Source organism: Leiobunum rupestre, chromosome 7 (assembly GCF_980474605.1).
Source record: "Leiobunum rupestre chromosome 7, qqLeiRupe1.1.hap1, whole genome shotgun sequence".
Taxonomy (NCBI): Eukaryota; Metazoa; Arthropoda; class Arachnida; order Opiliones; family Sclerosomatidae; genus Leiobunum; species Leiobunum rupestre.
Genome location: NC_143390.1, coordinates 7,562,328 through 7,570,359, shown reverse-complemented (window position 1 = coordinate 7,570,359; position 8,032 = coordinate 7,562,328).

Sequence of the window (8,032 nt, the reverse complement as noted above, 5' to 3'; positions counted from 1 at the left end):
GGAAAACAAAGTCCCGTAGGAAAAGCATTGGGGAGAAAAACCAATTTTCACGAAAATTCGTCCGCTGAGACTCAGTTCGTGTCTCCGCCGTTCGGCAGAGCCACTTGATTTTTGAACCCCTACTCTTCTATGGAGATGGCCGTCATTTCCTCTAGCTTTTAATTGGCTAAACAATTTGACGTAGTAGCGGCATAGCTTCGTAAGCCCTGCCTTCTACCGGATCGGGATAGAACCATACAGATAAGGTACAGTTCTATATTCATGGGTAAAATGAATAAATTCATGATATGACTTGAAATAAGTTTCTAGGTTTATTTAAAAGCTATTTTCATAACTTTTCATCCATTGGTTCGTTCAGAATGTGTCTTTAAAGTAGACGAAAATTTTAAGGCGCTGAATCTTGCCCAGTCTTAAGCCTCGGTAAATAAGTTTCTAGGTTTATTTAAAAGCTATTTTCATAACTTTTCATCCATTGGTTCGTTCAGAATGTGTCTTTAAAGTAGACGAAAATTTTAAGGCGCTGAATCTTGCACAGTCTTAAGCCTCGGTTTAATCTACTGCGTATTTTGAAACGGAAAAATCCGATTACTATCGTTAAATCTTGGTTAAATGATGGCGAACGCTCCTTGTAATAAGACACAAATAACGAAATACGTTCTAAGCTTATTAAACGGCAAAAATTCCACGTATTTCGTTATTTGTTTCGTATTAAAAATATCATATTATTAATCCAAGATTTAACGATAATAATCGGGTTTTTTCGTTTCAAAATACGCAGTAGATTAAACCGAGGCTTAAGACTGGGAAAGATTCACCGCCTTAAAATTTTCGTCTACTTTAAAGAATAATTTGAACGAACCAATGGATAAAAAGTTATGAAACTAGCTTTTAAATAAACCTAGAAACTTATTTCAAATCATATCATGAATTTATTCATTTTACCCATGAATATAGAACTGTACCTTATCTGTATGGTGCTATCCCTGATGAATAAATTCGCGAAAAGTATTAATATCGTTCCGAATTACAACCTACTTTCTAAAATCTCATTTTGCTTTCTAATACGCGCGTTAACAACGCAAACTTTACCTACACGAGCAGATGTTCGATTATCTACATGGCGCATTAAAAATATTATTTTTGAATGTTATAAAGCAATAAACGATTTCAAGACGATTTTATATTACATTTAAGTTCATATAAACGGGAAAATTTGTATGTTGAATATTTCTTATATCATTTGGTAGGTTGAATCGCTCGCGTTCTACATGTCGAACAGTCTCATCGGTGTCGTGTTTTCTTTTCAAAGCATTGATACTGGTCTTTTGGATTTATTCCTTACGGCAGTCAATATGAACTTAAATTGAAGTGACCCATTATTCCGACTTTCCCATCATTTTGTCTCACACAACCTTCACAATAGCTTAATTTTCAAGCGATTTATTGCAAAAATAACAGGAGTTAGCTGGGTGGTAAATTTTAAACGCGGTTACATGAAGAGCGGCGGATGCGTTTTAAGTCAACGAAGGCGGAAAATTGTAAGACGCGTTTCGGGTACAACGTTAAAACCGGGAATACGACACAACGATTGCTCGTATGTAAAATGTTCATAGAACATTTTTTGTAGGAAATAGCCGGGCCCTAATGTTCGTAACTGAGTTTATAGCCTTACATACAATACTAACGTAGATATACGCAATAAACCACTACTGTGCACCGGTTTCCCCATAACCATTGCGCGTAAAACAAATATTTCTAACAGTAACCTGTGAAAAGATGTTTTTGTTTGAGTAATTACTCCTGAAATATTTAATTACGGAATTTTAAACCATTCTTCATTTTTTTAAACTAGCTTTCTATGATTTGAAAGAAACGCGTTTTCTAGTGCGTTCTTAGCGATTGGAAATTATGGTAAAAAGAAAACTATTTCTAACACTAACCTGTGAAAAGATATGTTTTCTTTTGAGTATGTACTCTTACACGATTGGATTACGCAGTTTTGAGCCATTCTTCAACTTTAATTAAACATAAGTTACTTTAAAGATTTAAAAAAAACTGCGTTAGCGTCGAGCTAAAGACGGCCATTTAATTTTAGGCGAAATAGAGTGTTAGTTCACCAGTTTGGCACCGATGGCGTAACTTTCGTTGCCAGCCAAACGAAAAGCATGGGCCAAAGGCAGGGTTTTTTAAAACTTCTAATCGGACCCCACGACAAAATTTCAAAAATCGTTCTAGTTTGTTATCCGATTTCTATGGCCGGAAGTTGAAAAATCAGGTTCCATAGCAGGGTGAGAAATAAGGGATTTCAATAGATAACCCAATATTATATTACTCGCCTTTAGTTTTCTTTTCTTTAGAAATATTTTAGAGCTACAGGCGTGATCCATTATTGTTTTAAAACAATATAACGCAAAAACATCTGGTATCTTGAAAACCGTTAGTCAAAAACCACGCGCAATTTTCACTAAAACTTTACGTTTTAACTAGATGTCGGTAGCCCTGCGAGCTCCATGGAGGCCATTTTTTCCGACTTCCGCCGGGAACTCAGTAAGAACCTGCGTTTACGTGCAAGGAGCTTGATTTCGAATCTAGGGTACGTAGTTATATTATCTTTGGTAAAAGCCTCACGAGAAAACACGCTATCGAGTAACGCCGTGATTTCGAATCTAGGGTACGTAGTCATATTATCTTTGGTTCTATCAAGGAGGATGGTTCTACGATTCAATCTTTCTATTCACGATCGTTAATACAAAAAAGAATTCCATGATCAAAATAATCTAAAAGATTTTGTTGGTTTTTTGTATAGGCCCTGAAATATTTCGAAGTAAGTAGTGAAGAATATTTTACTATAGTGGAGACATGAACAAGCCGAGAATAAATATAATAACTTTATTTAAACCATGAGGTAAAATTCCAAAACATAACCATAACTTAGTTCGAGCGGCGTAAGATCTTCTATCAAATCTTAAAACCTACTGATCTGCCGAATAATATTTAGTTTAAGCTAACCTCGATTTTATCTACAAAAAAACAGGATTTCAATCGCTTATCTAACAACAAAGTCTACTTGAGTAACAAAAGTTCAAATTATTAAGGTTTAAAAACAACATAATAAAACACAAAATTTAGTCCCAAGAACCAGTTTAGAAAATTAAGAACATTCCACAACATACTCCCACCGAAAGGGAGTTTTACTAACTACCTTTACACCTCGTCAAGTTCTAAGTCCCTTCCTGCATATACTTCTTCTATTTTACCGGTTTTCCAAAGATGTCGCGGCAGTTTATCCTCTCCAATTAGCACGACATCACCGGGTTTTAGCGACGGTGAAGCTTTGACCCCTCCTACCACTTTGGCCTGATGAGTGGAATGTATACTGGATAATATACTCCTTGGTCCATTTATTCCAAAATTTATTTATTTATTTATTTATTTATTTAAATATACAAAGACTACAAAGCCACAGTAGGCTTATATGTAATCCGACAGAGGGTAATACATAAGGGAATTAGAAATATTTTAACAATAAAAAGAAAAAATAATAATAATAATTACATTAAAATTAAAATTAAAACGCTTGACCTGGCACTAAATGACTAGGGATTTCATAGAGAGTCGTCAGTAGAGAGCCACAGTGTAACTGCCTTTCGAAAGGCAATTTTGGACGACGATTGTAAAACTTCAGGTGGAATTAAATTCCAGTCATTTATTACTCGACTTGTTATATGACGAAAACGCACTGAGTGTTTAATTAAGGGTTTAACTAATTTGGCTTGATGACCCCTTGTATGCGTGTTAGTTGATAAAACGAAGAAGTCATAAAATGTGTCATGGCACGGAATCTTTAGGGATTGTTGATACAGCTCGAAAACGTAAACCAAGTCGTTAATTCGATGGCTACTTGTCCATAAAATCACTAAATATAATTTCTTTAAAAACAACGGTGTTGGTTGCACATTATATGTTTCTCTGAAGATGGTCTAAATATATTAGTTATATAATTGCTTTTAACCATTGTACAATAATGTGCATTTTAAATCTTTTGGTGTAACTCAATGGTGCCCAATCGCTTGATCGTTTTGTGAATGTAGATTTCATATCGCTATGCTATGCTTTAAATAGCCCTCTTGTGTTTGGAGATTTTGTACTAACGAAATACCCCAACGAAATTCACTTTCAAAATTTGGGGAGGAACCAGAAACTTCGAGTGAAGGACAAATAAATAACGTGTGATATACGCTATTTTAAATTTCCATGACAACGAAACCTTAATTCAACCTAACTTCAAGGAGCTTATCAAAGATGATGTCTTGTTTACTTTTCGCAATTGTTGATTTAAAATGAAAGAGTTCTGGGAATCTGAATCGACGTTTCTGGATGGAGATTCTCAAAGAGTTTTTCCAGAGGCCCGTTTGAAAGTAATTATTGAAATTACCATTTTGCAAAAAGATGATAATAATAATCAGCTAGGCCCAAGTCATCAAGCGGCTTTTAATGCCCTTGTCAGGTGGCCGGGTTAGAATACGTAGGAGGGTGGTGGAAAGCCCTTCATGCCACGTGAGCAACAGCTCCCGACATTTACTATTACCGTTAACCTCTACAAGCTTTTATAGAAAGGGGAAACCGAAGAACTCGGGGGAAACTGCTTAAACCAGTGGTCCGCGGGGTGAAAGCGCTAACCACTCCGACCCCCCATTAGATTATACAAATAAATCGATAGATGAACATTTAAAACTATTTAATAGAATTTAAAGGAAATATACTGTAGTGAAGAAAGCGTAACTTATATATATAAATATCCAAGACACAATTAATGAAATTATCCGGGTACGCGTCCAACATTAACATTAAGTCTAAAGGATTTTAAATTAAATAAACTAAACGATTTTATCGAGGGGTAATTTTTATACAATACTTTAAAATTACCAAATTTTACTAAGGGTTACCAAGATTTTAAATAATTTCATAAAACAGTTAATATATATACGTAATAACTGGGCCTAGTAATGGATAATTCAGGGATTAATTAACTTAGGGATGTTCCACCGCCTTGCCGTAGAAATCTCGCCATAGCGAGCGTTAGCGACTGTTCCGAAATTATATTAGGGGCGTCTAGACAAGGGGGAGGTTTTTCGTGTCATATCCCCCTTTTGAACCTAAATTTATCCACGTTCACACTAGACACTTTGAAATCGAATGAAGATGTTTCAGAAGGTCCAATTTCCAAAAATTTGCTATCAACTCGATTAATTGGTCAACGATATGACATCAAGATATACAATTTAACTTTTCGAAACAATTTATAAACGTTCGCGACGTTTCTAGTGTTAACGAGGCTTATGACTGTTCTACATTTCTACCCCTTCTTGACCCCCTCTTAATATTTACATATTTGGACCCCCCCTTGACGAATTTCTAGCTACGCCGTTGCTCTGGTTAAAGGGTTTTCCCTCGAGATGCTCGGTTTCCCCTTTCCATAAACATTTGCGGAGGTTAATAATAGTTCGTATAGAGAGCTACTTCGCGTGGCATAAAGGAGGACTTTTCATCACCCTCCTACGCCTTGTAGCCCGGCCACCCATCAAATAAGGCATTAAAAGTCGGAAGGTGATTTGGGTCTGTGGTGGTGCCTAGCTAATTATTACTATTATTATTAATTTATTAATATCCAGCTGACGATAAAATACGTGACAGAATTAATGACTTTTTTACGCATACTTGATTATACTCTTAACTTTGTTGAAATAATTATTTTACTTAATGAATGTATTTTAAACAATAAAAATTGTCATTAAAATAAATTTGCTAATAATCTTATCTTCAAAGCTCTGTATGGCAAAGCCCACACAGTTTAAGATTTTTTTTTAAAAGAGTGTTATTATAGACTTCAGTATGTATAATATATCTCAGGTGATTTAATTTGAAATAAATCTGATTTTTCCGACCTTGGGTTTAAATATTTTTGTCTTTCCCAGCCTTCCAACACAACAGTATGGAGGTACCGTGAATGTACACTATTAAAAAAAATACAGATAAATCTATACTTACTTTATCCTGAGCTGATGAACTCGATTGCAGTACGGGTTCACCCATTGTTTTTGAAAAGTAAACTGAATATTAAACAGCTTTTACGTTAGCGCGATACTAATTATATAATTATATGGGAGCTTAAAACGTCGACTTATACTTTCGCCGTCAAAAAAAAACTATGATTGTAAGAAGAGACTCAATAATCAGAATTGGTATTCCTTTTAACAAAGACTGACCATCACGGACAAGCTAGTGTGTCACATTCTTTCGCGATTTTTAAAATTATCTTCTTGAAGTATTTCAAAATTCCAAAAATTCTCCACATAGGACGCGAAAAGACCTGGCCACATGTCTTTGTAGTCAGAAATTGACACGTGTTCACCTACTTCGGTTGTCATGAAAGTCAGCCTTAAATGTCAGTACGCAGAAAGCGAGCGCAGAAATCTTTACCCGCCACGCTTCCTTTTCTCCCGTTCTTTTGATTCGTGGTTGGTCATTTTCACGACCCGAAAGAGATTCCCCGTAGGAGTGTCGGTGTTGACTCTTTGTGAATTCGAAAGATTCCCAAAAATATTTTCGAATGCTTCTACTTTCGGAATTTTTTGTGTGATTATTTGATTTCCTTTCATCGTCTATATTATAATTTGAATACGTTTGAATACCACGTGATTATTTTTTATTTCTACTGATTACTGGTGAATACGTTTGAATACCACGTGATTATTTTTGATTTCTACTGATTACTGGTGAATACGTTTGAATACCACGTGATTATTTTTGATTTCTAGTGATTACTGGTGAATACCGCATGATTATTTTTGATTACTGCTGATTACTAGTGAATACCACATAATCATTATTGATTACTACTGATTACCGGTGAATACTAGTGATTTTTGATTGTCCTAAAAAATAAAATGATTACCGAATTCAAATAATCGATTACCAAGTGAATACCGTTGATTATCATTTGATTACGTTTGAGTTCGCATGATTATTAGTGATTATTTGTGAATTCTAGTGATTACCTGTGATTACTGGTGAATTCGACTGATTTTTGATTTCCTCCAAAAAATACAATGATTACCGAATTCAAATAATTGATTTCTTGAACCTGGGGGGGGGGCAACCGCCTTTAACAGTGCATTTCCCCCCATGCCTAGTGCCACAAGCTGGGATCGAACCCGGCTACTCTTGCTGCGAGGTAAGACTGCTAACCACTCCGCCACCCCACCTTACAACGCCTTATCATTTAAATTTTTATTGAAAAATACTAATTGTGAAAATATGAATTTTGAAGGTAGGATTTTTCAGACAAAATATTTAGAATTAGAATTTCTATGGTCTGTCGCCGTTAGCCCACCTAATGTGTTAACAATTTTAATTTAATTTTAAGTACATTAATTTTAATCTAATATGGATTAAATATTTTTATATGACTATCGTCTACCTTGATAAAACGTTAAAACATTCAAATTACTGTATGTTGCCACCAGGGGGCATCGAGCGGGGGCTAATTTGCAATCGGGTCCGGGTCGGGTCGGGTCAATTTTCAAAATGGGCGGGCTTTTAAAAAAAGGTCCGACCCGTCCCTTACCCGCGACTGAATACTGCTTTCGAAATGTTTCGGTTTTTTCGGGTGGACGACGAGGGAAAGAGAGGGGATGGGAGAGTAGTAGAGACGAGTCAGGCCCCCAATTGAATCGGGCTTTTTATGCCCGACCCGGCCCGAACCCGCTTCGGGCCGGGTCGGGCAGAAATAAATCTTAATTTTTACGGGTCGGGTCGGGTCGGGTAAAATTTAATTTTAAATATTTCGGGTCGGGTCGGATCGGGCAAAATTTATTTTTTCTTTTTTCGGGTCAGGTCGGGTCGGGTAAAATTTAATTTTAAATATTTCGGGTCGGGTCGGATCGGGCAAAATTTATTTTATCTTTTTTCGGGTCGGGTCGGGTCGGGTCGGGCCGAAAAAAAAAGTGGGCCCGACTCATCTCTATGTCTC